This window comes from Lithobates pipiens, unplaced genomic scaffold (assembly GCF_037356315.1).
Source record: "Lithobates pipiens isolate NorthernLeopardFrog02 unplaced genomic scaffold, aLitPip1_a1.2 Scaffold_8, whole genome shotgun sequence".
NCBI lineage: Eukaryota > Metazoa > Chordata > Amphibia > Anura > Ranidae > Lithobates > Lithobates pipiens.
Window position 1 is genome coordinate 271,783,398 of NW_027507903.1, and position 27,131 is coordinate 271,810,528.

Below are 27,131 nucleotides of genomic sequence, written 5' to 3' on the forward strand. Positions count from 1 at the left end.
TTTGGCTTACGGCTGCCAGAGGGGCAAGGCATGGCAAGAGCTTTGAGTTTGCCAGACTGTGAAAAAGTTAAAGGTAAGCACTGTTTCTGCCCGGTTTCGAACCGGGGACCTTTCGCGTGTGAGGCGAACGTGATAACCACTACACTACAGAAACCCATTCATGCTGTTTTTTTGAGCCTTGCAAACCGAAAGTCTACCCTAAAGTAAGATCGGTGAAAAGAGCTGCTGAAAGCGACATTGACAAAAAGCACTAGCGCGCTCAAATTGTTTCTGCCCGGTTTCGAACCGGGGACCTTTCGCGTGTTAGGCGAACGTGATAACCACTACACTACAGAAACCCATCACAACAGCACTTTTCGGGTTGGTTGCTCGGAGGTTGGGGTCACCGTATTAGCTATTATTTGCTTCTGGTTGGTTGATAACCTGAGTTCAGTTTACCGTCCTTGCAAATGATACTCTTTGGTAATGAAGCAAAGAAGGAAGAAAGCCCATCTCGGATGCCTAACTTGATACAAATAACATCCTCAAAACAGCCAGTACTGGCAAGATACACTGAGTCATGGATATCACCTCTAGCTTTTCCACACACTTTTCTCACCAGGTCAGCTGAAAACATACGCCAATGGTCGTCAGGTTTTCCAGCTCAGCTGACTAAGCAGGAGAACCAAAGTCCACATTCCAATTGCCTTTGGGTCCAGAAAACAAGTTTGCCTAAACACCAAACACTTACAGCGATGGTCAGCTCATAAACAGTGAAGAAAAAGAGCTCACATTGAAGGTGTTGCACCTAAACTGTGCTTTGTATTGGCAGATTTGGCTTACGGCTGCCAGAGGGGCAAGGCATGGCAAGAGCTTTGAGTTTGCCAGACTGTGAAAAAGTTAAAGGTAAGCACTGTTTCTGCCCGGTTTCGAACCGGGGACCTTTCGCGTGTGAGGCGAACGTGATAACCACTACACTACAGAAACCCATTCATGCTGTTTTTTTGAGCCTTGCAGACTGAAAGTCTACCCTAAAGTAAGATCGGTGAAAAGAGCTGCTGAAAGCGACATTGACAAAAAGCACTAGCGCGCTCAAATTGTTTCTGCCCGGTTTCAAACTGGGGACCTTTAGCGTGTTAGGCGAACGTGATAACCAATACACTACAGAAACCCATCACAACAGCACTTTTCGGGTTGGTTGCTCAGAGGTTGGGGTCACCGTATTAGCTATTATTTGCTTCTGGTTGGTTGATAACCTGAGTTCAGTTTACCGTCCTTGCAAATGATACTCTTTGGTAATGAAGCAAAGAAGGAAGAAAGCCCATCTCGGATGCCTAACTTGATACAAATAACATCCTCAAAACAGCCAGTACTGGCAAGATACACTGAGTCATGGATATCACCTCTAGCTTTTCCACACACTTTTCTCACCAGGTCAGCTGAAAACATACGCCAATGGTCGTCAGGTTTTCCAGCTTAGCTGACTAAGCAGGAGAACCAAAGTCCACGTTCCAATTGCCTTTGGGTCCAGAAAACAAGTTTGCCTAAACACCAAACACTTACAGCGATGGTCAGCTCATAAACAGTGAAGAAAAAGAGCTCACATTGAAGGTGTTGCACCTAAACTGTGCTTTGTATTGGCAGATTTGGCTTACGGCTGCCAGAGGGGCAAGGCATGGCAAGAGCTTTGAGTTTGCCAGACTGTGAAAAAGTTAAAGGTAAGCACTGTTTCTGCCCGGTTTCGAACCGGGGACCTTTCGCGTGTGAGGCAAACGTGATAACCACTACACTACAGAAACCCATTCATGCTGTTTTTTTGAGCCTTGCAAACCGAAAGTCTACCCTAAAGTAAGATCGGTGAAAAGAGCTGCTGAAAGCGACATTGACAAAAAGCACTAGCGCGCTCAAATTGTTTCTGCCCGGTTTCGAACCGGGGACCTTTCGCGTGTTAGGCGAACGTGATAACCACTACACTACAGAAACCCATCACAACAGCACTTTTCGGGTTGGTTGCTCGGAGGTTGGGGTCACCGTATTAGCTATTATTTGCTTCTGGTTGGTTGATAACCTGAGTTCAGTTTACCGTCCTTGCAAATGATACTCTTTGGTAATGAAGCAAAGAAGGAAGAAAGCCCATCTCGGATGCCTAACTTGATACAAATAACATCCTCAAAACAGCCAGTACTGGCAAGATACACTGAGTCATGGATATCACCTCTAGCTTTTCCACACACTTTTCTCACCAGGTCAGCTGAAAACATACGCCAATGGTCGTCAGGTTTTCCAGCTCAGCTGACTAAGCAGGAGAACCAAAGTCCACATTCCAATTGCCTTTGGGTCCAGAAAACAAGTTTGCCTAAACACCAAACACTTACAGCGATGGTCAGCTCATAAACAGTGAAGAAAAAGAGCTCACATTGAAGATGTTGCACCTAAACTGTGCTTTGTATTGGCAGATTTGGCTTACGGCTGCCAGAGGGGCAAGGCATGGCAAGAGCTTTGAGTTTGCCAGACTGTGAAAAAGTTAAAGGTAAGCACTGTTTCTGCCCGGTTTCGAACCGGGGACCTTTCGCGTGTGAGGCGAACGTGATAACCACTACACTACAGAAACCCATTCATGCTGTTTTTTTGAGCCTTGCAGACCGAAAGTCTACCCTAAAGTAAGATCGGTGAAAAGAGCTGCTGAAAGCGACATTGACAAAAAGCACTAGCGCGCTCAAATTGTTTCTGCCCGGTTTCAAACTGGGGACCTTTAGCGTGTTAGGCGAACGTGATAACCACTACACTACAGAAACCCATCACAACAGCACTTTTCGGGTTGGTTGCTCAGAGGTTGGGGTCACCGTATTAGCTATTATTTGCTTCTGGTTGGTTGATAACCTGAGTTCAGTTTACCGTCCTTGCAAATGATACTCTTTGGTAATGAAGCAAAGAAGGAAGAAAGCCCATCTCGGATGCCTAACTTGATACAAATAACATCCTCAAAACAGCCAGTACTGGCAAGATACACTGAGTCATGGATATCACCTCTAGCTTTTCCACACACTTTTCTCACCAGGTCAGCTGAAAACATACGCCAATGGTCGTCAGGTTTTCCAGCTTAGCTGACTAAGCAGGAGAACCAAAGTCCACGTTCCAATTGCCTTTGGGTCCAGAAAACAAGTTTGCCTAAACACCAAACACTTACAGCGATGGTCAGCTCATAAACAGTGAAGAAAAAGAGCTCACATTGAAGGTGTTGCACCTAAACTGTGCTTTGTATTGGCAGATTTGGCTTACGGCTGCCAGAGGGGCAAGGCATGGCAAGAGCTTTGAGTTTGCCAGACTGTGAAAAAGTTAAAGGTAAGCACTTTTTCTGCCTGGTTTCGAACCGGGGACCTTTCGCGTGTGAGGTGAACGTGATAACCACTACACTACAGAAACCCATTCATGCTGTTTTTTGAGCCTTGCAAACCGAAAGTCTACCCTAAAGTAAGATCGGTGAAAAGAGCTGCTGAAAGCGACATTGACAAAAAGCACTAGCGCGCTCAAATTGTTTCTGCCCGGTTTCGAACCGGGGACCTTTGGCGTGTTAGGCGAACGTGATAACCACTACACTACAGAAACCTATCACGACAGCATTTTTCGGGTTGGTTGCTCGGAGGTTGGGGTTACCGTATTAGCTATTATTTGCTTCTGGTTGGTTGATAACCTGAGTTCAGTTTACCGTCCTTGCAAATGATACTCTTTGGTAATGAAGCAAAGAAGGAAGAAAGCCCATCTCGGATGCCTAACTTGATACAAATAACATCCTCAAAACAGCCAGTACTGGCAAGATACACTGAGTCATGGATATCACCTCTAGCTTTTCCACACACTTTTCTCACCAGGTCAGCTGAAAACATACGCCAATGGTCGTCAGGTTTTCCAGCTCAGCTGACCAAGCAGGAGAACCAAAGTCCACATTCCAATTGCCTTTGGGTCCAGAAAACAAGTTTGCCTAAACACCAAACACTTACAGCGATGGTCAGCTCATAAACAGTGAAGAAAAAGCGCTCACATTGAAGGTGTTGCACCTAAACTGTGCTTTGTATTGGCAGATTTGGCTTACGGCTGCCAGAGGGGCAAGGCATGGCAAGAGCTTTGAGTTTGCCAGACTGTGAAAAAGTTAAAGGTAAGCACTGTTTCTGCCCGGTTTCGAACCGGGGACCTTTCGCGTGTGAGGCGAACGTGATAACCACTACACTACAGAAACCCATTCATGCTGTTTTTTTGAGCCTTGCAAACCGAAAGTCTACCCTAAAGTAAGATCGGTGAAAAGAGCTGCTGAAAGCGACATTGACAAAAAGCACTTGCGCGCTCAAATTGTTTCTGCCCGGTTTCAGAACCGGGGACCTTTCGCGTGTTAGGCGAACGTGATAACCACTACACTACAGAAACCCATCACAACAGCACTTTTCGGGTTGGTTGCTCGGAGGTTGGGGTCACCGTATTAGCTATTATTTGCTTCTGGTTGGTTGATAACCTGAGTTCAGTTTACCGTCCTTGCAAATGATACTCTTTGGTAATGAAGCAAAGAAGGAAGAAAGCCCATCTCGGATGCCTAACTTGATACAAATAACATCCTCAAAACAGCCAGTACTGGCAAGATACACTGAGTCATGGATATCACCTCTAGCTTTTCCACACACTTTTCTCACCAGGTCAGCTGAAAACATACGCCAATGGTCGTCAGGTTTTCCAGCTCAGCTGACTAAGCAGGAGAACCAAAGTCCACATTCCAATTGCCTTTGGGTCCAGAAAACAAGTTTGCCTAAACACCAAACACTTACAGCGATGGTCAGCTCATAAACAGTGAAGAAAAAGAGCTCACATTGAAGGTGTTGCACCTAAACTGTGCTTTGTATTGGCAGATTTGGCTTACGGCTGCCAGAGGGGCAAGGCATGGCAAGAGCTTTGAGTTTGCCAGACTGTGAAAAAGTTAAAGGTAAGCACTGTTTCTGCCCGGTTTCGAACCGGGGACCTTTCGCGTGTGAGGCGAACTTGATAACCACTACACTACAGAAACCCATTCAAGCTGTTTTTTTGAGCCTTGCAGACCGAAAGTCTACCCTAAAGTAAGATCAGTGAAAAGAGCTGCTGAAAGCGACATTGACAAAAAGCACTAGCGCGCTCAAATTGTTTCTGCCCGGTTTCGAACCGGGGACCTTTGGCGTGTTAGGCGAACGTGATAACCACTACACTACAGAAACCCATCACAACAGCACTTTTCGGGTTGGTTGCTCGGAGGTTGGGGTCACCGTATTAGCTATTATTTGCTTCTGGTTGGTTGATAACCTGAGTTCAGTTTACCGTCCTTGCAAATGATACTCTTTGGTAATGAAGCAAAGAAGGAAGAAAGCCCATCTCGGATGCCTAACTTGATACAAATAACATCCTCAAAACAGCCAGTACTGGCAAGATACACTGAGTCATGGATATCACCTCTAGCTTTTCCACACACTTTTCTCACCAGGTCAGCTGAAAACATACGCCAATGGTCGTCAGGTTTTCCAGCTCAGCTGACTAAGCAGGAGAACCAAAGTCCACATTCCAATTGCCTTTGGGTCCAGAAAACAAGTTTGCCTAAACACCAAACACTTACAGCGATGGTCAGCTCATAAACAGTGAAGAAAAAGAGCTCACATTGAAGGTGTTGCACCTAAACTGTGCTTTGTATTGGCAGATTTGGCTTACGGCTGCCAGAGGGGCAAGGCATGGCAAGAGCTTTGAGTTTGCCAGACTGTGAAAAAGTTAAAGGTAAGCACTTTTTCTGCCTGGTTTCGAACCGGGGACCTTTCGCGTGTGAGGTGAACGTGATAACCACTACACTACAGAAACCCATTCATGCTGTTGTTTGAGCCTTGCAAACCGAAAGTCTACCCTAAAGTAAGATCGGTGAAAAGAGCTGCTGAAAGCGACATTGACAAAAAGCACTAGCGCGCTCAAATTGTTTCTGCCCGGTTTCAGAACCGGGGACCTTTCGCGTGTTAGGCGAACGTGATAACCACTACACTACAGAAACCCATCACAACAGCACTTTTCGGGTTGGTTGCTCGGAGGTTGGGGTCACCGTATTAGCTATTATTTGCTTCTGGTTGGTTGATAACCTGAGTTCAGTTTACCGTCCTTGCAAATGATACTCTTTGGTAATGAAGCAAAGAAGGAAGAAAGCCCATCTCGGATGCCTAACTTGATACAAATAACATCCTCAAAACAGCCAGTACTGGCAAGATACACTGAGTCATGGATATCACCTCTAGCTTTTCCACACACTTTTCTCACCAGGTCAGCTGAAAACATACGCCAATGGTCGTCAGGTTTTCCAGCTCAGCTGACTAAGCAGGAGAACCAAAGTCCACATTCCAATTGCCTTTGGGTCCAGAAAACAAGTTTGCCTAAACACCAAACACTTACAGCGATGGTCAGCTCATAAACAGTGAAGAAAAAGAGCTCACATTGAAGGTGTTGCACCTAAACTGTGCTTTGTATTGGCAGATTTGGCTTACGGCTGCCAGAGGGGCAAGGCATGGCAAGAGCTTTGAGTTTGCCAGACTGTGAAAAAGTTAAAGGTAAGCACTGTTTCTGCCCGGTTTCGAACCGGGGACCTTTCGCGTGTGAGGCGAACTTGATAACCACTACACTACAGAAACCCATTCAAGCTGTTTTTTTGAGCCTTGCAGACCGAAAGTCTACCCTAAAGTAAGATCAGTGAAAAGAGCTGCTGAAAGCGACATTGACAAAAAGCACTAGCGCGCTCAAATTGTTTCTGCCCGGTTTCGAACCGGGGACCTTTGGCGTGTTAGGCGAACGTGATAACCACTACACTACAGAAACCCATCACAACAGCACTTTTCGGGTTGGTTGCTCGGAGGTTGGGGTCACCGTATTAGCTATTATTTGCTTCTGGTTGGTTGATAACCTGAGTTCAGTTTACCGTCCTTGCAAATGATACTCTTTGGTAATGAAGCAAAGAAGGAAGAAAGCCCATCTCGGATGCCTAACTTGATACAAATAACATCCTCAAAACAGCCAGTACTGGCAAGATACACTGAGTCATGGATATCACCTCTAGCTTTTCCACACACTTTTCTCACCAGGTCAGCTGAAAACATACGCCAATGGTCGTCAGGTTTTCCAGCTCAGCTGACTAAGCAGGAGAACCAAAGTCCACATTCCAATTGCCTTTGGGTCCAGAAAACAAGTTTGCCTAAACACCAAACACTTACAGCGATGGTCAGCTCATAAACAGTGAAGAAAAAGAGCTCACATTGAAGGTGTTGCACCTAAACTGTGCTTTGTATTGGCAGATTTGGCTTACGGCTGCCAGAGGGGCAAGGCATGGCAAGAGCTTTGAGTTTGCCAGACTGTGAAAAAGTTAAAGGTAAGCACTTTTTCTGCCTGGTTTCGAACCGGGGACCTTTCGCGTGTGAGGTGAACGTGATAACCACTACACTACAGAAACCCATTCATGCTGTTGTTTGAGCCTTGCAAACCGAAAGTCTACCCTAAAGTAAGATCGGTGAAAAGAGCTGCTGAAAGCGACATTGACAAAAAGCACTAGCGCGCTCAAATTGTTTCTGCCCGGTTTCGAACCGGGGACCTTTGGCGTGTTAGGCGAACGTGATAACCACTACACTACAGAAACCTATCACGACAGCATTTTTCGGGTTGGTTGCTCGGAGGTTGGGGTTACCGTATTAGCTATTATTTGCTTCTGGTTGGTTGATAACCTGAGTTCAGTTTACCGTCCTTGCAAATGATACTCTTTGGTAATGAAGCAAAGAAGGAAGAAAGCCCATCTCGGATGCCTAACTTGATACAAATAACATCCTCAAAACAGCCAGTACTGGCAAGATACACTGAGTCATGGATATCACCTCTAGCTTTTCCACACACTTTTCTCACCAGGTCAGCTGAAAACATACGCCAATGGTCGTCAGGTTTTCCAGCTCAGCTGACCAAGCAGGAGAACCAAAGTCCACATTCCAATTGCCTTTGGGTCCAGAAAACAAGTTTGCCTAAACACCAAACACTTACAGCGATGGTCAGCTCATAAACAGTGAAGAAAAAGCGCTCACATTGAAGGTGTTGCACCTAAACTGTGCTTTGTATTGGCAGATTTGGCTTACGGCTGCCAGAGGGGCAAGGCATGGCAAGAGCTTTGAGTTTGCCAGACTGTGAAAAAGTTAAAGGTAAGCACTGTTTCTGCCCGGTTTCGAACCGGGGACCTTTCGCGTGTGAGGCGAACGTGATAACCACTACACTACAGAAACCCATTCATGCTGTTTTTTTGAGCCTTGCAAACCGAAAGTCTACCCTAAAGTAAGATCGGTGAAAAGAGCTGCTGAAAGCGACATTGACAAAAAGCACTTGCGCGCTCAAATTGTTTCTGCCCGGTTTCAGAACCGGGGACCTTTCGCGTGTTAGGCGAACGTGATAACCACTACACTACAGAAACCCATCACAACAGCACTTTTCGGGTTGGTTGCTCGGAGGTTGGGGTCACCGTATTAGCTATTATTTGCTTCTGGTTGGTTGATAACCTGAGTTCAGTTTACCGTCCTTGCAAATGATACTCTTTGGTAATGAAGCAAAGAAGGAAGAAAGCCCATCTCGGATGCCTAACTTGATACAAATAACATCCTCAAAACAGCCAGTACTGGCAAGATACACTGAGTCATGGATATCACCTCTAGCTTTTCCACACACTTTTCTCACCAGGTCAGCTGAAAACATACGCCAATGGTCGTCAGGTTTTCCAGCTCAGCTGACTAAGCAGGAGAACCAAAGTCCACATTCCAATTGCCTTTGGGTCCAGAAAACAAGTTTGCCTAAACACCAAACACTTACAGCGATGGTCAGCTCATAAACAGTGAAGAAAAAGAGCTCACATTGAAGGTGTTGCACCTAAACTGTGCTTTGTATTGGCAGATTTGGCTTACGGCTGCCAGAGGGGCAAGGCATGGCAAGAGCTTTGAGTTTGCCAGACTGTGAAAAAGTTAAAGGTAAGCACTGTTTCTGCCCGGTTTCGAACCGGGGACCTTTCGCGTGTGAGGCGAACTTGATAACCACTACACTACAGAAACCCATTCAAGCTGTTTTTTTGAGCCTTGCAGACCGAAAGTCTACCCTAAAGTAAGATCAGTGAAAAGAGCTGCTGAAAGCGACATTGACAAAAAGCACTAGCGCGCTCAAATTGTTTCTGCCCGGTTTCGAACCGGGGACCTTTGGCGTGTTAGGCGAACGTGATAACCACTACACTACAGAAACCCATCACAACAGCACTTTTCGGGTTGGTTGCTCGGAGGTTGGGGTCACCGTATTAGCTATTATTTGCTTCTGGTTGGTTGATAACCTGAATTCAGTTTACCGTCCTTGCAAATGATACTCTTTGGTAATGAAGCAAAGAAGGAAGAAAGCCCATCTCGGATGCCTAACTTGATACAAATAACATCCTCAAAACAGCCAGTACTGGCAAGATACACTGAGTCATGGATATCACCTCTAGCTTTTCCACACACTTTTCTCACCAGGTCAGCTGAAAACATACGCCAATGGTCGTCAGGTTTTCCAGCTCAGCTGACTAAGCAGGAGAACCAAAGTCCACATTCCAATTGCCTTTGGGTCCAGAAAACAAGTTTGCCTAAACACCAAACACTTACAGCGATGGTCAGCTCATAAACAGTGAAGAAAAAGAGCTCACATTGAAGGTGTTGCACCTAAACTGTGCTTTGTATTGGCAGATTTGGCTTACGGCTGCCAGAGGGGCAAGGCATGGCAAGAGCTTTGAGTTTGCCAGACTGTGAAAAAGTTAAAGGTAAGCACTGTTTCTGCCCGGTTTCGAACCGGGGACCTTTCGCGTGTGAGGCGAACGTGATAACCACTACACTACAGAAACCCATTCATGCTGTTTTTTTGAGCCTTGCAAACCGAAAGTCTACCCTAAAGTAAGATCGGTGAAAAGAGCTGCTGAAAGCGACATTGACAAAAAGCACTAGCGCGCTCAAATTGTTTCTGCCCGGTTTCGAACTGGGGACCTTTCGCGTGTTAGGCGAACTTGATAACCACTACACTACAGAAACCCATCACAACAGCACTTTTCGGGTTGGTTGCTCGGAGGTTGGGGTCACCGTATTAGCTATTATTTGCTTCTGGTTGGTTGATAACCTGAGTTCAGTTTACCGTCCTTGCAAATGATACTCTTTGGTAATGAAGCAAAGAAGGAAGAAAGCCCATCTCGGATGCCTAACTTGATACAAATAACATCCTCAAAACAGCCAGTACTGGCAAGATACACTGAGTCATGGATATCACCTCTAGCTTTTCCACACACTTTTCTCACCAGGTCAGCTGAAAACATACGCCAATGGTCGTCAGGTTTTCCAGCTTAGCTGACTAAGCAGGAGAACCAAAGTCCACGTTCCAATTGCCTTTGGGTCCAGAAAACAAGTTTGCCTAAACACCAAACACTTACAGCGATGGTCAGCTCATAAACAGTGAAGAAAAAGAGCTCACATTGAAGGTGTTGCACCTAAACTGTGCTTTGTATTGGCAGATTTGGCTTACGGCTGCCAGAGGGGCAAGGCATGGCAAGAGCTTTGAGTTTGCCAGACTGTGAAAAAGTTAAAGGTAAGCACTGTTTCTGCCCGGTTTCGAACCGGGGACCTTTCGCGTGTGAGGCGAACGTGATAACCACTACACTACAGAAACCCATTCATGCTGTTTTTTTGAGCCTTGCAGACCGAAAGTCTACCCTAAAGTAAGATCGGTGAAAAGAGCTGCTGAAAGCGACATTGACAAAAAGCACTAGCGCGCTCAAATTGTTTCTGCCCGGTTTCGAACTGGGGACCTTTCGCGTGTTAGGCGAACGTGATAACCACTACACTACAGAAACCCATCACAACAGCACTTTTCGGGTTGGTTGCTCGGAGGTTGGGGTCACCGTATTAGCTATTATTTGCTTCTGGTTGGTTGATAACCTGAGTTCAGTTTACCGTCCTTGCAAATGATACTCTTTGGTAATGAAGCAAAGAAGGAAGAAAGCCCATCTCGGATGCCTAACTTGATACAAATAACATCCTCAAAACAGCCAGTACTGGCAAGATACACTGAGTCATGGATATCACCTCTAGCTTTTCCACACACTTTTCTCACCAGGTCAGCTGAAAACATACGCCAATGGTCGCCAGGTTTTCCAGCTCAGCTGACTAAGCAGGAGAACCAAAGTCCACATTCCAATTGCCTTTGGGTCCAGAAAACAAGTTTGCCTAAACACCAAACACTTACAGCGATGGTCAGCTCATAAACAGTGAAGAAAAAGAGCTCACATTGAAGGTGTTGCACCTAAACTGTGCTTTGTATTGGCAGATTTGGCTTACGGCTGCCAGAGGGGCAAGGCATGGCAAGAGCTTTGAGTTTGCCAGACTGTGAAAAAGTTAAAGGTAAGCACTGTTTCTGCCCGGTTTCGAACCGGGGACCTTTCGCGTGTGAGGTGAACGTGATAACCACTACACTACAGAAACCCATTCATGCTGTTTTTTTGAGCCTTGCAGACCGAAAGTCTACCCTAAAGTAAGATCAGTGAAAAGAGCTGCTGAAAGCGACATTGACAAAAAGCACTAGCGCGCTCAAATTGTTTCTGCCCGGTTTCGAACCGGGGACCTTTGGCGTGTTAGGCGAACGTGATAACCACTACACTACAGAAACCCATCACAACAGCACTTTTCGGGTTGGTTGCTCGGAGGTTGGGGTGACCGTATTAGCTATTATTTGCTTCTGGTTGGTTGATAACCTGAGTTCAGTTTACCGTCCTTGCAAATGATACTCTTTGGTAATGAAGCAAAGAAGGAAGAAAGCCCATCTCGGATGCCTAACTTGATACAAATAACATCCTCAAAACAGCCAGTACTGGCAAGATACACTGAGTCATGGATATCACCTCTAGCTTTTCCACACACTTTTCTCACCAGGTCAGCTGAAAACATACGCCAATGGTCGTCAGGTTTTCCAGCTCAGCTGACTAAGCAGGAGAACCAAAGTCCACATTCCAATTGCCTTTGGGTCCAGAAAACAAGTTTGCCTAAACACCAAACACTTACAGCGATGGTCAGCTCATAAACAGTGAAGAAAAAGAGCTCACATTGAAGGTGTTGCACCTAAACTGTGCTTTGTATTGGCAGATTTGGCTTACGGCTGCCAGAGGGGCAAGGCATGGCAAGAGCTTTGAGTTTGCCAGACTGTGAAAAAGTTAAAGGTAAGCACTGTTTCTGCCCGGTTTCGAACCGGGGACCTTTCGCGTGTGAGGCAAACGTGATAACCACTACACTACAGAAACCCATTCATGCTGTTTTTTTGAGCCTTGCAAACCGAAAGTCTACCCTAAAGTAAGATCGGTGAAAAGAGCTGCTGAAAGCGACATTGACAAAAAGCACTAGCGCGCTCAAATTGTTTCTGCCCGGTTTCGAACTGGGGACCTTTCGCGTGTTAGGCGAACGTGATAACCACTACACTACAGAAACCCATCACAACAGCACTTTTCGGGTTGGTTGCTCGGAGGTTGGGGTCACCGTATTAGCTATTATTTGCTTCTGGTTGGTTGATAACCTGAGTTCAGTTTACCGTCCTTGCAAATGATACTCTTTGGTAATGAAGCAAAGAAGGAAGAAAGCCCATCTCGGATGCCTAACTTGATACAAATAACATCCTCAAAACAGCCAGTACTGGCAAGATACACTGAGTCATGGATATCACCTCTAGCTTTTCCACACACTTTTCTCACCAGGTCAGCTGAAAACATACGCCAATGGTCGTCAGGTTTTCCAGCTTAGCTGACTAAGCAGGAGAACCAAAGTCCACGTTCCAATTGCCTTTGGGTCCAGAAAACAAGTTTGCCTAAACACCAAACACTTACAGCGATGGTCAGCTCATAAACAGTGAAGAAAAAGAGCTCACATTGAAGGTGTTGCACCTAAACTGTGCTTTGTATTGGCAGATTTGGCTTACGGCTGCCAGAGGGGCAAGGCATGGCAAGAGCTTTGAGTTTGCCAGACTGTGAAAAAGTTAAAGGTAAGCACTGTTTCTGCCCGGTTTCGAACCGGGGACCTTTCGCGTGTGAGGCGAACGTGATAACCACTACACTACAGAAACCCATTCATGCTGTTTTTTTGAGCCTTGCAGACCGAAAGTCTACCCTAAAGTAAGATCGGTGAAAAGAGCTGCTGAAAGCGACATTGACAAAAAGCACTAGCGCGCTCAAATTGTTTCTGCCCGGTTTCGAACTGGGGACCTTTCGCGTGTTAGGCGAACGTGATAACCACTACACTACAGAAACCCATCACAACAGCACTTTTCGGGTTGGTTGCTCGGAGGTTGGGGTCACCGTATTAGCTATTATTTGCTTCTGGTTGGTTGATAACCTGAGTTCAGTTTACCGTCCTTGCAAATGATACTCTTTGGTAATGAAGCAAAGAAGGAAGAAAGCCCATCTCGGATGCCTAACTTGATACAAATAACATCCTCAAAACAGCCAGTACTGGCAAGATACACTGAGTCATGGATATCACCTCTAGCTTTTCCACACACTTTTCTCACCAGGTCAGCTGAAAACATACGCCAATGGTCGTCAGGTTTTCCAGCTCAGCTGACTAAGCAGGAGAACCAAAGTCCACATTCCAATTGCCTTTGGGTCCAGAAAACAAGTTTGCCTAAACACCAAACACTTACAGCGATGGTCAGCTCATAAACAGTGAAGAAAAAGAGCTCACATTGAAGGTGTTGCACCTAAACTGTGCTTTGTATTGGCAGATTTGGCTTACGGCTGCCAGAGGGGCAAGGCATGGCAAGAGCTTTGAGTTTGCCAGACTGTGAAAAAGTTAAAGGTAAGCACTGTTTCTGCCCGGTTTCGAACCGGGGACCTTTCGCGTGTGAGGCGAACGTGATAACCACTACACTACAGAAACCCACTCATGCTGTTTTTTTGAGCCTTGCAGACCGAAAGTCTACCCTAAAGTAAGATCGGTGAAAAGAGCTGCTGAAAGCGACATTGACAAAAAGCACTAGCGCGCTCAAATTGTTTCTGCCCGGTTTCAAACTGGGGACCTTTAGCGTGTTAGGCGAACGTGATAACCACTACACTACAGAAACCCATCACAACAGCACTTTTCGGGTTGGTTGCTCAGAGGTTGGGGTCACCGTATTAGCTATTATTTGCTTCTGGTTGGTTGATAACCTGAGTTCAGTTTACCGTCCTTGCAAATGATACTCTTTGGTAATGAAGCAAAGAAGGAAGAAAGCCCATCTCGGATGCCTAACTTGATACAAATAACATCCTCAAAACAGCCAGTACTGGCAAGATACACTGAGTCATGGATATCACCTCTAGCTTTTCCACACACTTTTCTCACCAGGTCAGCTGAAAACATACGCCAATGGTCGTCAGGTTTTCCAGCTTAGCTGACTAAGCAGGAGAACCAAAGTCCACGTTCCAATTGCCTTTGGGTCCAGAAAACAAGTTTGCCTAAACACCAAACACTTACAGCGATGGTCAGCTCATAAACAGTGAAGAAAAAGAGCTCACATTGAAGGTGTTGCACCTAAACTGTGCTTTGTATTGGCAGATTTGGCTTACGGCTGCCAGAGGGGCAAGGCATGGCAAGAGCTTTGAGTTTGCCAGACTGTGAAAAAGTTAAAGGTAAGCACTGTTTCTGCCCGGTTTCGAACCGGGGACCTTTCGCGTGTGAGGCGAACGTGATAACCACTACACTACAGAAACCCATTCATGCTGTTTTTTTGAGCCTTGCAGACCGAAAGTCTACCCTAAAGTAAGATCGGTGAAAAGAGCTGCTGAAAGCGACATTGACAAAAAGCACTAGCGCGCTCAAATTGTTTCTGCCCGGTTTCGAACCGGGGACCTTTCGCGTGTTAGGCGAACGTGATAACCACTACACTACAGAAACCCTTCACAACAGCACTTTTCGGGTTGGTTGCTCGGAGGTTGGGGTCACCGTATTAGCTATTATTTGCTTCTGGTTGGTTGATAACCTGAGTTCAGTTTACCGTCCTTGCAAATGATACTCTTTGGTAATGAAGCAAAGAAGGAAGAAAGCCCATCTCGGATGCCTAACTTGATACAAATAACATCCTCAAAACAGCCAGTACTGGCAAGATACACTGAGTCATTGATATCACCTCTAGCTTTTCCACACACTTTTCTCACCAGGTCAGCTGAAAACATACGCCAATGGTCGTCAGGTTTTCCAGCTCAGCTGACTAAGCAGGAGAACCAAAGTCCACATTCCAATTGCCTTTGGGTCCAGAAAACAAGTTTGCCTAAACACCAAACACTTACAGCGATGGTCAGCTCATAAACAGTGAAGAAAAAGAGCTCACATTGAAGGTGTTGCACCTAAACTGTGCTTTGTATTGGCAGATTTGGCTTACGGCTGCCAGAGGGGCAAGGCATGGCAAGAGCTTTGAGTTTGCCAGACTGTGAAAAAGTTAAAGGTAAGCACTGTTTCTGCCCGGTTTCGAACCGGGGACCTTTCGCGTGTGAGGCGAACGTGATAACCACTACACTACAGAAACCCATTCATGCTGTTTTTTTGAGCCTTGCAGACCGAAAGTCTACCCTAAAGTAAGATCGGTGAAAAGAGCTGCTGAAAGCGACATTGACAAAAAGCACTAGCGCGCTCAAATTGTTTCTGCCCGGTTTCGAACCGGGGACCTTTCGCGTGTTAGGCGAACGTGATAACCACTACACTACAGAAACCCTTCACAACAGCACTTTTCGGGTTGGTTTCTCGGAGGTTGGGGGTCACCGTATTAGCTATTATTTGCTTCTGGTTGGTTGATAACCTGAGTTCAGTTTACCGTCCTTGCAAATGATACTCTTTGGTAATGAAGCAAAGAAGGAAGAAAGCCCATCTCGGATGCCTAACTTGATACAAATAACATCCTCAAAACAGCCAGTACTGGCAAGATACACTGAGTCATGGATATCACCTCTAGCTTTTCCACACACTTTTCTCACCAGGTCAGCTGAAAACATACGCCAATGGTCGTCAGGTTTTCCAGCTCAGCTGACTAAGCAGGAGAACCAAAGTCCACATTCCAATTGCCTTTGGGTCCAGAAAACAAGTTTGCCTAAACACCAAACACTTACAGCGATGGTCAGCTCATAAACAGTGAAGAAAAAGAGCTCACATTGAAGGTGTTGCACCTAAACTGTGCTTTGTATTGGCAGATTTGGCTTACGGCTGCCAGAGGGGCAAGGCATGGCAAGAGCTTTGAGTTTGCCAGACTGTGAAAAAGTTAAAGGTAAGCACTGTTTCTGCCCGGTTTCGAACCGGGGACCTTTCGCGTGTGAGGCGAACGTGATAACCACTACACTACAGAAACCCACTCATGCTGTTTTTTTGAGCCTTGCAGACCGAAAGTCTACCCTAAAGTAAGATCGGTGAAAAGAGCTGCTGAAAGCGACATTGACAAAAAGCACTAGCGCGCTCAAATTGTTTCTGCCCGGTTTCAAACTGGGGACCTTTCGCGTGTTAGGCGAACGTGATAACCACTACACTACAGAAACCCATCACAAGAGCACTTTTCGGGTTGGTTGCTCGGAGGTTGGGGTCACCGTATTAGCTATTATTTGCTTCTGGTTGGTTGATAACCTGAGTTCAGTTTACCGTCCTTGCAAATGATACTCTTTGGTAATGAAGCAAAGAAGGAAGAAAGCCCATCTCGGATGCCTAACTTGATACAAATAACATCCTCAAAACAGCCAGTACTGGCAAGATACACTGAGTCATGGATATCACCTCTAGCTTTTCCACACACTTTTCTCACCAGGTCAGCTGAAAACATACGCCAATGGTCGTCAGGTTTTCCAGCTTAGCTGACTAAGCAGGAGAACCAAAGTCCACATTCCAATTGCCTTTGGGTCCAGAAAACAAGTTTGCCTAAACACCAAACACTTACAGCGATGGTCAGCTCATAAACAGTGAAGAAAAAGAGCTCACATTGAAGGTGTTGCACCTAAACTGTGCTTTGTATTGGCAGATTTGGCTTACGGCTGCCAGAGGGGCAAGGCATGGCAAGAGCTTTGAGTTTGCCAGACTGTGAAAAAGTTAAAGGTAAGCACTGTTTCTGCCCGGTTTCAAACCGGGGACCTTTCGCGTGTGAGGCGAACGTGATAACCACTACACTACAGAAACCCATTCATGCTGTTTTTTTGAGCCTTGCAGACCGAAAGTCTACCCTAAAGTAAGATCGGTGAAAAGAGCTGCTGAAAGCGACATTGACAAAAAGCACTAGCGCGCTCAAATTGTTTCTGCCCGGTTTCGAACCGGGGACCTTTCGCGTGTTAGGCGAACGTGATAACCACTACACTACAGAAACCTATCACGACAGCATTTTTCGGGTTGGTTGCTCGGAGGTTGGGGTCACCGTATTAGCTATTATTTGCTTCTGGTTGGTTGATAACCTGAGTTCAGTTTACCGTCCTTGCAAATGATACTCTTTGGTAATGAAGCAAAGAAGGAAGAAAGCCCATCTCGGATGCCTAACTTGATACAAATAACATCCTCAAAACAGCCAGTACTGGCAAGATACACTGAGTCATGGATATCACCTCTAGCTTTTCCACACACTTTTCTCACCAGGTCAGCTGAAAACATACGCCAATGGTCGTCAGGTTTTCCAGCTCAGCTGACTAAGCAGGAGAACCAAAGTCCACATTCCAATTGCCTTTGGGTCCAGAAAACAAGTTTGCCTAAACACCAAACACTTACAGCGATGGTCAGCTCATAAACAGTGAAGAAAAAGAGCTCACATTGAAGGTGTTGCACCTAAACTGTGCTTTGTATTGGCAGATTTGGCTTACGGCTGCCAGAGGGGCAAGGCATGGCAAGAGCTTTGAGTTTGCCAGACTGTGAAAAAGGTAAGCACTGTTTCTGCCCGGTTTCGAACCGGGGACCTTTCGCGTGTGAGGCGAACGTGATAACCACTACACTACAGAAACCCATTCATGCTGTTTTTTTGAGCCTTGCAGACCGAAAGTCTACCCTAAAATAAGATCGGTGAAAAGAGCTGCTGAAAGCGACATTGACAAAAAGCACTAGCGCGCTCAAATTGTTTCTGCCCGGTTTCGAACCGGGGACCTTTCGCGTGTTAGGCGAACGTGATAACCACTACACTACAGAAACCCACTCATGCTGTTTTTTTGAGCCTTGCAGACCGAAAGTCTACCCTAAAGTAAGATCGGTGAAAAGAGCTGCTGAAAGCGACATTGACAAAAAGCACTAGCGCGCTCAAATTGTTTCTGCCCGGTTTCAAACTGGGGACCTTTCGCGTGTTAGGCGAACGTGATAACCACTACACTACAGAAACCCATCACAAGAGCACTTTTCGGGTTGGTTGCTCGGAGGTTGGGGTCACCGTATTAGCTATTATTTGCTTCTGGTTGGTTGATAACCTGAGTTCAGTTTACCGTCCTTGCAAATGATACTCTTTGGTAATGAAGCAAAGAAGGAAGAAAGCCCATCTCGGATGCCTAACTTGATACAAATAACATCCTCAAAACAGCCAGTACTGGCAAGATACACTGAGTCATGGATATCACCTCTAGCTTTTCCACACACTTTTCTCACCAGGTCAGCTGAAAACATACGCCAATGGTCGTCAGGTTTTCCAGCTTAGCTGACTAAGCAGGAGAACCAAAGTCCACATTCCAATTGCCTTTGGGTCCAGAAAACAAGTTTGCCTAAACACCAAACACTTACAGCGATGGTCAGCTCATAAACAGTGAAGAAAAAGAGCTCACATTGAAGGTGTTGCACCTAAACTGTGCTTTGTATTGGCAGATTTGGCTTACGGCTGCCAGAGGGGCAAGGCATGGCAAGAGCTTTGAGTTTGCCAGACTGTGAAAAAGTTAAAGGTAAGCACTGTTTCTGCCCGGTTTCAAACCGGGGACCTTTCGCGTGTGAGGCGAACGTGATAACCACTACACTACAGAAACCCATTCATGCTGTTTTTTTGAGCCTTGCAGACCGAAAGTCTACCCTAAAGTAAGATCGGTGAAAAGAGCTGCTGAAAGCGACATTGACAAAAAGCACTAGCGCGCTCAAATTGTTTCTGCCCGGTTTCGAACCGGGGACCTTTCGCGTGTTAGGCGAACGTGATAACCACTACACTACAGAAACCTATCACGACAGCATTTTTCGGGTTGGTTGCTCGGAGGTTGGGGTCACCGTATTAGCTATTATTTGCTTCTGGTTGGTTGATAACCTGAGTTCAGTTTACCGTCCTTGCAAATGATACTCTTTGGTAATGAAGCAAAGAAGGAAGAAAGCCCATCTCGGATGCCTAACTTGATACAAATAACATCCTCAAAACAGCCAGTACTGGCAAGATACACTGAGTCATGGATATCACCTCTAGCTTTTCCACACACTTTTCTCACCAGGTCAGCTGAAAACATACGCCAATGGTCGTCAGGTTTTCCAGCTCAGCTGACTAAGCAGGAGAACCAAAGTCCACATTCCAATTGCCTTTGGGTCCAGAAAACAAGTTTGCCTAAACACCAAACACTTACAGCGATGGTCAGCTCATAAACAGTGAAGAAAAAGAGCTCACATTGAAGGTGTTGCACCTAAACTGTGCTTTGTATTGGCAGATTTGGCTTACGGCTGCCAGAGGGGCAAGGCATGGCAAGAGCTTTGAGTTTGCCAGACTGTGAAAAAGGTAAGCACTGTTTCTGCCCGGTTTCGAACCGGGGACCTTTCGCGTGTGAGGCGAACGTGATAACCACTACACTACAGAAACCCATTCATGCTGTTTTTTTGAGCCTTGCAGACCGAAAGTCTACCCTAAAATAAGATCGGTGAAAAGAGCTGCTGAAAGCGACATTGACAAAAAGCACTAGCGCGCTCAAATTGTTTCTGCCCGGTTTCGAACCGGGGACCTTTCGCGTGTTAGGCGAACTTGATAACCACTACACTACAGAAACCTATCACGACAGCATTTTTCGGGTTGGTTGCTCGGAGGTTGGGGTCACCGTATTAGCTATTATTTGCTTCTGGTTGGTTGATAACCTGAGTTCAGTTTACCGTCCTTGCAAATGATACTCTTTGGTAATGAAGCAAAGAAGGAAGAAAGCCCATCTTGGATGCCTAACTTGATACAAATAACATCCTCAAAACAGCCAGTACTGGCAAGATACACTGAGTCATGGATATCACCTCTAGCTTTTCCACACACTTTTCTCACCAGGTCAGCTGAAAACATACGCCAATGGTCGTCAGGTTTTCCAGCTCAGCTGACTAAGCAGGAGAACCAAAGTCCACATTCCAATTGCCTTTGGGTCCAGAAAACAAGTTTGCCTAAACACCACACACTTACAGCGATGGTCAGCTCATAAACAGTGAAGAAAAAGAGCTCACATTGAAGGTGTTGCACCTAAACTGTGCTTTGTATTGGCAGATTTGGCTTACGGCTGCCAGAGGGGCAAGGCGTGGCAAGAGCTTTGAGTTTGCCAGACTGTGAAAAAGTTAAAGGTAAGCACTGTTTCTGCCCGGTTTCGAACCGGGGACCTTTCGCGTGTGAGGCGAACGTGATAACCACTACACTACAGAAACCCATTCATGCTGTTTTTTTGAGCCTTGCAAACCGAAAGTCTACCCTAAAGTAAGATCGGTGAAAAGAGCTGCTGAAAGCGACATTGACAAAAAGCACTAGCGCGCTCAAATTGTTTCTGCCCGGTTTCGAACTGGGGACCTTTCGCGTGTTAGGCGAACTTGATAACCACTACACTACAGAAACCCATCACAACAGCACTTTTCGGGTTGGTTGCTCGGAGGTTGGGGTCACCGTATTAGCTATTATTTGCTTCTGGTTGGTTGATAACCTGAGTTCAGTTTACCGTCCTTGCAAATGATACTCTTTGGTAATGAAGCAAAGAAGGAAGAAAGCCCATCTCGGATGCCTAACTTGATACAAATAACATCCTCAAAACAGCCAGTACTGGCAAGATACACTGAGTCATGGATATCACCTCTAGCTTTTCCACACACTTTTCTCACCAGGTCAGCTGAAAACATACGCCAATGGTCGTCAGGTTTTCCAGCTTAGCTGACTAAGCAGGAGAACCAAAGTCCACGTTCCAATTGCCTTTGGGTCCAGAAAACAAGTTTGCCTAAACACCAAACACTTACAGCGATGGTCAGCTCATAAACAGTGAAGAAAAAGAGCTCACATTGAAGGTGTTGCACCTAAACTGTGCTTTGTATTGGCAGATTTGGCTTACGGCTGCCAGAGGGGCAAGGCATGGCAAGAGCTTTGAGTTTGCCAGACTGTGAAAAAGTTAAAGGTAAGCACTGTTTCTGCCCGGTTTCGAACCGGGGACCTTTCGCGTGTGAGGCGAACGTGATAACCACTACACTACAGAAACCCATTCATGCTGTTTTTTTGAGCCTTGCAGACCGAAAGTCTACCCTAAAGTAAGATCGGTGAAAAGAGCTGCTGAAAGCGACATTGACAAAAAGCACTAGCGCGCTCAAATTGTTTCTGCCCGGTTTCGAACTGGGGACCTTTCGCGTGTTAGGCGAACGTGATAACCACTACACTACAGAAACCCATCACAACAGCACTTTTCGGGTTGGTTGCTCGGAGGTTGGGGTCACCGTATTAGCTATTATTTGCTTCTGGTTGGTTGATAACCTGAGTTCAGTTTACCGTCCTTGCAAATGATACTCTTTGGTAATGAAGCAAAGAAGGAAGAAAGCCCATCTCGGATGCCTAACTTGATACAAATAACATCCTCAAAACAGCCAGTACTGGCAAGATACACTGAGTCATGGATATCACCTCTAGCTTTTCCACACACTTTTCTCACCAGGTCAGCTGAAAACATACGCCAATGGTCGCCAGGTTTTCCAGCTCAGCTGACTAAGCAGGAGAACCAAAGTCCACATTCCAATTGCCTTTGGGTCCAGAAAACAAGTTTGCCTAAACACCAAACACTTACAGCGATGGTCAGCTCATAAACAGTGAAGAAAAAGAGCTCACATTGAAGGTGTTGCACCTAAACTGTGCTTTGTATTGGCAGATTTGGCTTACGGCTGCCAGAGGGGCAAGGCATGGCAAGAGCTTTGAGTTTGCCAGACTGTGAAAAAGTTAAAGGTAAGCACTGTTTCTGCCCGGTTTCGAACCGGGGACCTTTCGCGTGTGAGGTGAACGTGATAACCACTACACTACAGAAACCCATTCATGCTGTTTTTTTGAGCCTTGCAGACCGAAAGTCTACCCTAAAGTAAGATCAGTGAAAAGAGCTGCTGAAAGCGACATTGACAAAAAGCACTAGCGCGCTCAAATTGTTTCTGCCCGGTTTCGAACCGGGGACCTTTGGCGTGTTAGGCGAACGTGATAACCACTACACTACAGAAACCCATCACAACAGCACTTTTCGGGTTGGTTGCTCGGAGGTTGGGGTGACCGTATTAGCTATTATTTGCTTCTGGTTGGTTGATAACCTGAGTTCAGTTTACCGTCCTTGCAAATGATACTCTTTGGTAATGAAGCAAAGAAGGAAGAAAGCCCATCTCGGATGCCTAACTTGATACAAATAACATCCTCAAAACAGCCAGTACTGGCAAGATACACTGAGTCATGGATATCACCTCTAGCTTTTCCACACACTTTTCTCACCAGGTCAGCTGAAAACATACGCCAATGGTCGTCAGGTTTTCCAGCTCAGCTGACTAAGCAGGAGAACCAAAGTCCACATTCCAATTGCCTTTGGGTCCAGAAAACAAGTTTGCCTAAACACCAAACACTTACAGCGATGGTCAGCTCATAAACAGTGAAGAAAAAGAGCTCACATTGAAGGTGTTGCACCTAAACTGTGCTTTGTATTGGCAGATTTGGCTTACGGCTGCCAGAGGGGCAAGGCATGGCAAGAGCTTTGAGTTTGCCAGACTGTGAAAAAGTTAAAGGTAAGCACTGTTTCTGCCCGGTTTCGAACCGGGGACCTTTCGCGTGTGAGGCAAACGTGATAACCACTACACTACAGAAACCCATTCATGCTGTTTTTTTGAGCCTTGCAAACCGAAAGTCTACCCTAAAGTAAGATCGGTGAAAAGAGCTGCTGAAAGCGACATTGACAAAAAGCACTAGCGCGCTCAAATTGTTTCTGCCCGGTTTCGAACTGGGGACCTTTCGCGTGTTAGGCGAACGTGATAACCACTACACTACAGAAACCCATCACAACAGCACTTTTCGGGTTGGTTGCTCGGAGGTTGGGGTCACCGTATTAGCTATTATTTGCTTCTGGTTGGTTGATAACCTGAGTTCAGTTTACCGTCCTTGCAAATGATACTCTTTGGTAATGAAGCAAAGAAGGAAGAAAGCCCATCTCGGATGCCTAACTTGATACAAATAACATCCTCAAAACAGCCAGTACTGGCAAGATACACTGAGTCATGGATATCACCTCTAGCTTTTCCACACACTTTTCTCACCAGGTCAGCTGAAAACATACGCCAATGGTCGTCAGGTTTTCCAGCTTAGCTGACTAAGCAGGAGAACCAAAGTCCACGTTCCAATTGCCTTTGGGTCCAGAAAACAAGTTTGCCTAAACACCAAACACTTACAGCGATGGTCAGCTCATAAACAGTGAAGAAAAAGAGCTCACATTGAAGGTGTTGCACCTAAACTGTGCTTTGTATTGGCAGATTTGGCTTACGGCTGCCAGAGGGGCAAGGCATGGCAAGAGCTTTGAGTTTGCCAGACTGTGAAAAAGTTAAAGGTAAGCACTGTTTCTGCCCGGTTTCGAACCGGGGACCTTTCGCGTGTGAGGCGAACGTGATAACCACTACACTACAGAAACCCATTCATGCTGTTTTTTTGAGCCTTGCAGACCGAAAGTCTACCCTAAAGTAAGATCGGTGAAAAGAGCTGCTGAAAGCGACATTGACAAAAAGCACTAGCGCGCTCAAATTGTTTCTGCCCGGTTTCGAACTGGGGACCTTTCGCGTGTTAGGCGAACGTGATAACCACTACACTACAGAAACCCATCACAACAGCACTTTTCGGGTTGGTTGCTCGGAGGTTGGGGTCACCGTATTAGCTATTATTTGCTTCTGGTTGGTTGATAACCTGAGTTCAGTTTACCGTCCTTGCAAATGATACTCTTTGGTAATGAAGCAAAGAAGGAAGAAAGCCCATCTCGGATGCCTAACTTGATACAAATAACATCCTCAAAACAGCCAGTACTGGCAAGATACACTGAGTCATGGATATCACCTCTAGCTTTTCCACACACTTTTCTCACCAGGTCAGCTGAAAACATACGCCAATGGTCGTCAGGTTTTCCAGCTCAGCTGACTAAGCAGGAGAACCAAAGTCCACATTCCAATTGCCTTTGGGTCCAGAAAACAAGTTTGCCTAAACACCAAACACTTACAGCGATGGTCAGCTCATAAACAGTGAAGAAAAAGAGCTCACATTGAAGGTGTTGCACCTAAACTGTGCTTTGTATTGGCAGATTTGGCTTACGGCTGCCAGAGGGGCAAGGCATGGCAAGAGCTTTGAGTTTGCCAGACTGTGAAAAAGTTAAAGGTAAGCACTGTTTCTGCCCGGTTTCGAACCGGGGACCTTTCGCGTGTGAGGCGAACGTGATAACCACTACACTACAGAAACCCACTCATGCTGTTTTTTTGAGCCTTGCAGACCGAAAGTCTACCCTAAAGTAAGATCGGTGAAAAGAGCTGCTGAAAGCGACATTGACAAAAAGCACTAGCGCGCTCAAATTGTTTCTGCCCGGTTTCAAACTGGGGACCTTTAGCGTGTTAGGCGAACGTGATAACCACTACACTACAGAAACCCATCACAACAGCACTTTTCGGGTTGGTTGCTCAGAGGTTGGGGTCACCGTATTAGCTATTATTTGCTTCTGGTTGGTTGATAACCTGAGTTCAGTTTACCGTCCTTGCAAATGATACTCTTTGGTAATGAAGCAAAGAAGGAAGAAAGCCCATCTCGGATGCCTAACTTGATACAAATAACATCCTCAAAACAGCCAGTACTGGCAAGATACACTGAGTCATGGATATCACCTCTAGCTTTTCCACACACTTTTCTCACCAGGTCAGCTGAAAACATACGCCAATGGTCGTCAGGTTTTCCAGCTTAGCTGACTAAGCAGGAGAACCAAAGTCCACGTTCCAATTGCCTTTGGGTCCAGAAAACAAGTTTGCCTAAACACCAAACACTTACAGCGATGGTCAGCTCATAAACAGTGAAGAAAAAGAGCTCACATTGAAGGTGTTGCACCTAAACTGTGCTTTGTATTGGCAGATTTGGCTTACGGCTGCCAGAGGGGCAAGGCATGGCAAGAGCTTTGAGTTTGCCAGACTGTGAAAAAGTTAAAGGTAAGCACTGTTTCTGCCCGGTTTCGAACCGGGGACCTTTCGCGTGTGAGGCGAACGTGATAACCACTACACTACAGAAACCCATTCATGCTGTTTTTTTGAGCCTTGCAGACCGAAAGTCTACCCTAAAGTAAGATCGGTGAAAAGAGCTGCTGAAAGCGACATTGACAAAAAGCACTAGCGCGCTCAAATTGTTTCTGCCCGGTTTCGAACCGGGGACCTTTCGCGTGTTAGGCGAACGTGATAACCACTACACTACAGAAACCCTTCACAACAGCACTTTTCGGGTTGGTTGCTCGGAGGTTGGGGTCACCGTATTAGCTATTATTTGCTTCTGGTTGGTTGATAACCTGAGTTCAGTTTACCGTCCTTGCAAATGATACTCTTTGGTAATGAAGCAAAGAAGGAAGAAAGCCCATCTCGGATGCCTAACTTGATACAAATAACATCCTCAAAACAGCCAGTACTGGCAAGATACACTGAGTCATTGATATCACCTCTAGCTTTTCCACACACTTTTCTCACCAGGTCAGCTGAAAACATACGCCAATGGTCGTCAGGTTTTCCAGCTCAGCTGACTAAGCAGGAGAACCAAAGTCCACATTCCAATTGCCTTTGGGTCCAGAAAACAAGTTTGCCTAAACACCAAACACTTACAGCGATGGTCAGCTCATAAACAGTGAAGAAAAAGAGCTCACATTGAAGGTGTTGCACCTAAACTGTGCTTTGTATTGGCAGATTTGGCTTACGGCTGCCAGAGGGGCAAGGCATGGCAAGAGCTTTGAGTTTGCCAGACTGTGAAAAAGTTAAAGGTAAGCACTGTTTCTGCCCGGTTTCGAACCGGGGACCTTTCGCGTGTGAGGCGAACGTGATAACCACTACACTACAGAAACCCATTCATGCTGTTTTTTTGAGCCTTGCAGACCGAAAGTCTACCCTAAAGTAAGATCGGTGAAAAGAGCTGCTGAAAGCGACATTGACAAAAAGCACTAGCGCGCTCAAATTGTTTCTGCCCGGTTTCGAACCGGGGACCTTTCGCGTGTTAGGCGAACGTGATAACCACTACACTACAGAAACCCTTCACAACAGCACTTTTCGGGTTGGTTTCTCGGAGGTTGGGGGTCACCGTATTAGCTATTATTTGCTTCTGGTTGGTTGATAACCTGAGTTCAGTTTACCGTCCTTGCAAATGATACTCTTTGGTAATGAAGCAAAGAAGGAAGAAAGCCCATCTCGGATGCCTAACTTGATACAAATAACATCCTCAAAACAGCCAGTACTGGCAAGATACACTGAGTCATGGATATCACCTCTAGCTTTTCCACACACTTTTCTCACCAGGTCAGCTGAAAACATACGCCAATGGTCGTCAGGTTTTCCAGCTCAGCTGACTAAGCAGGAGAACCAAAGTCCACATTCCAATTGCCTTTGGGTCCAGAAAACAAGTTTGCCTAAACACCAAACACTTACAGCGATGGTCAGCTCATAAACAGTGAAGAAAAAGAGCTCACATTGAAGGTGTTGCACCTAAACTGTGCTTTGTATTGGCAGATTTGGCTTACGGCTGCCAGAGGGGCAAGGCATGGCAAGAGCTTTGAGTTTGCCAGACTGTGAAAAAGTTAAAGGTAAGCACTGTTTCTGCCCGGTTTCGAACCGGGGACCTTTCGCGTGTGAGGCGAACGTGATAACCACTACACTACAGAAACCCACTCA

The 27,131-nt window shown here is 46.0% G+C and overlaps 30 non-coding genes across 30 annotated transcripts; all 30 read right to left on the reverse strand.

The window, feature by feature from the left end:
* Positions 1–81: 81 nt before the first annotated feature.
* On the reverse strand, positions 82–154 carry TRNAV-CAC (transfer RNA valine (anticodon CAC)). Its single transcript has one exon. It is a non-coding gene; the product is annotated as a tRNA-Val (tRNA).
* A 111-nt stretch (positions 155–265) lies between these two features.
* On the reverse strand, positions 266–338 carry TRNAV-AAC (transfer RNA valine (anticodon AAC)). The gene has a single exon. It is a non-coding gene; the product is annotated as a tRNA-Val (tRNA).
* A 555-nt stretch (positions 339–893) lies between these two features.
* Positions 894–966, reverse strand: TRNAV-CAC (transfer RNA valine (anticodon CAC)). Its single transcript has one exon. It is a non-coding gene; the product is annotated as a tRNA-Val (tRNA).
* Positions 967–1,889: 923 nt separating this feature from the next.
* TRNAV-AAC (transfer RNA valine (anticodon AAC)) lies at positions 1,890–1,962 on the reverse strand. Its single transcript has one exon. It is a non-coding gene; the product is annotated as a tRNA-Val (tRNA).
* A 555-nt stretch (positions 1,963–2,517) lies between these two features.
* Positions 2,518–2,590, reverse strand: TRNAV-CAC (transfer RNA valine (anticodon CAC)). Its single transcript has one exon. It is a non-coding gene; the product is annotated as a tRNA-Val (tRNA).
* A 1,550-nt stretch (positions 2,591–4,140) lies between these two features.
* On the reverse strand, positions 4,141–4,213 carry TRNAV-CAC (transfer RNA valine (anticodon CAC)). The gene has a single exon. It is a non-coding gene; the product is annotated as a tRNA-Val (tRNA).
* Positions 4,214–8,200: 3,987 nt separating this feature from the next.
* Positions 8,201–8,273, reverse strand: TRNAV-CAC (transfer RNA valine (anticodon CAC)). Its single transcript has one exon. It is a non-coding gene; the product is annotated as a tRNA-Val (tRNA).
* A 1,552-nt stretch (positions 8,274–9,825) lies between these two features.
* TRNAV-CAC (transfer RNA valine (anticodon CAC)) lies at positions 9,826–9,898 on the reverse strand. The gene has a single exon. It is a non-coding gene; the product is annotated as a tRNA-Val (tRNA).
* Positions 9,899–10,637: 739 nt separating this feature from the next.
* On the reverse strand, positions 10,638–10,710 carry TRNAV-CAC (transfer RNA valine (anticodon CAC)). Its single transcript has one exon. It is a non-coding gene; the product is annotated as a tRNA-Val (tRNA).
* A 2,363-nt stretch (positions 10,711–13,073) lies between these two features.
* TRNAV-CAC (transfer RNA valine (anticodon CAC)) lies at positions 13,074–13,146 on the reverse strand. The gene has a single exon. It is a non-coding gene; the product is annotated as a tRNA-Val (tRNA).
* A 739-nt stretch (positions 13,147–13,885) lies between these two features.
* On the reverse strand, positions 13,886–13,958 carry TRNAV-CAC (transfer RNA valine (anticodon CAC)). Its single transcript has one exon. It is a non-coding gene; the product is annotated as a tRNA-Val (tRNA).
* Positions 13,959–14,697: 739 nt separating this feature from the next.
* TRNAV-CAC (transfer RNA valine (anticodon CAC)) lies at positions 14,698–14,770 on the reverse strand. The gene has a single exon. It is a non-coding gene; the product is annotated as a tRNA-Val (tRNA).
* Positions 14,771–14,881: 111 nt separating this feature from the next.
* On the reverse strand, positions 14,882–14,954 carry TRNAV-AAC (transfer RNA valine (anticodon AAC)). Its single transcript has one exon. It is a non-coding gene; the product is annotated as a tRNA-Val (tRNA).
* A 555-nt stretch (positions 14,955–15,509) lies between these two features.
* On the reverse strand, positions 15,510–15,582 carry TRNAV-CAC (transfer RNA valine (anticodon CAC)). The gene has a single exon. It is a non-coding gene; the product is annotated as a tRNA-Val (tRNA).
* Positions 15,583–15,693: 111 nt separating this feature from the next.
* TRNAV-AAC (transfer RNA valine (anticodon AAC)) lies at positions 15,694–15,766 on the reverse strand. Its single transcript has one exon. It is a non-coding gene; the product is annotated as a tRNA-Val (tRNA).
* A 556-nt stretch (positions 15,767–16,322) lies between these two features.
* On the reverse strand, positions 16,323–16,395 carry TRNAV-CAC (transfer RNA valine (anticodon CAC)). Its single transcript has one exon. It is a non-coding gene; the product is annotated as a tRNA-Val (tRNA).
* Positions 16,396–17,318: 923 nt separating this feature from the next.
* Positions 17,319–17,391, reverse strand: TRNAV-AAC (transfer RNA valine (anticodon AAC)). The gene has a single exon. It is a non-coding gene; the product is annotated as a tRNA-Val (tRNA).
* A 549-nt stretch (positions 17,392–17,940) lies between these two features.
* TRNAV-CAC (transfer RNA valine (anticodon CAC)) lies at positions 17,941–18,013 on the reverse strand. The gene has a single exon. It is a non-coding gene; the product is annotated as a tRNA-Val (tRNA).
* Positions 18,014–18,124: 111 nt separating this feature from the next.
* On the reverse strand, positions 18,125–18,197 carry TRNAV-AAC (transfer RNA valine (anticodon AAC)). The gene has a single exon. It is a non-coding gene; the product is annotated as a tRNA-Val (tRNA).
* A 923-nt stretch (positions 18,198–19,120) lies between these two features.
* Positions 19,121–19,193, reverse strand: TRNAV-AAC (transfer RNA valine (anticodon AAC)). The gene has a single exon. It is a non-coding gene; the product is annotated as a tRNA-Val (tRNA).
* A 549-nt stretch (positions 19,194–19,742) lies between these two features.
* Positions 19,743–19,815, reverse strand: TRNAV-CAC (transfer RNA valine (anticodon CAC)). Its single transcript has one exon. It is a non-coding gene; the product is annotated as a tRNA-Val (tRNA).
* A 739-nt stretch (positions 19,816–20,554) lies between these two features.
* On the reverse strand, positions 20,555–20,627 carry TRNAV-CAC (transfer RNA valine (anticodon CAC)). Its single transcript has one exon. It is a non-coding gene; the product is annotated as a tRNA-Val (tRNA).
* Positions 20,628–21,366: 739 nt separating this feature from the next.
* Positions 21,367–21,439, reverse strand: TRNAV-CAC (transfer RNA valine (anticodon CAC)). Its single transcript has one exon. It is a non-coding gene; the product is annotated as a tRNA-Val (tRNA).
* Positions 21,440–23,802: 2,363 nt separating this feature from the next.
* Positions 23,803–23,875, reverse strand: TRNAV-CAC (transfer RNA valine (anticodon CAC)). The gene has a single exon. It is a non-coding gene; the product is annotated as a tRNA-Val (tRNA).
* Positions 23,876–24,614: 739 nt separating this feature from the next.
* TRNAV-CAC (transfer RNA valine (anticodon CAC)) lies at positions 24,615–24,687 on the reverse strand. Its single transcript has one exon. It is a non-coding gene; the product is annotated as a tRNA-Val (tRNA).
* A 739-nt stretch (positions 24,688–25,426) lies between these two features.
* TRNAV-CAC (transfer RNA valine (anticodon CAC)) lies at positions 25,427–25,499 on the reverse strand. The gene has a single exon. It is a non-coding gene; the product is annotated as a tRNA-Val (tRNA).
* A 111-nt stretch (positions 25,500–25,610) lies between these two features.
* Positions 25,611–25,683, reverse strand: TRNAV-AAC (transfer RNA valine (anticodon AAC)). Its single transcript has one exon. It is a non-coding gene; the product is annotated as a tRNA-Val (tRNA).
* Positions 25,684–26,238: 555 nt separating this feature from the next.
* On the reverse strand, positions 26,239–26,311 carry TRNAV-CAC (transfer RNA valine (anticodon CAC)). The gene has a single exon. It is a non-coding gene; the product is annotated as a tRNA-Val (tRNA).
* Positions 26,312–26,422: 111 nt separating this feature from the next.
* TRNAV-AAC (transfer RNA valine (anticodon AAC)) lies at positions 26,423–26,495 on the reverse strand. The gene has a single exon. It is a non-coding gene; the product is annotated as a tRNA-Val (tRNA).
* Positions 26,496–27,051: 556 nt separating this feature from the next.
* TRNAV-CAC (transfer RNA valine (anticodon CAC)) lies at positions 27,052–27,124 on the reverse strand. Its single transcript has one exon. It is a non-coding gene; the product is annotated as a tRNA-Val (tRNA).
* Positions 27,125–27,131: the final 7 nt, after the last annotated feature.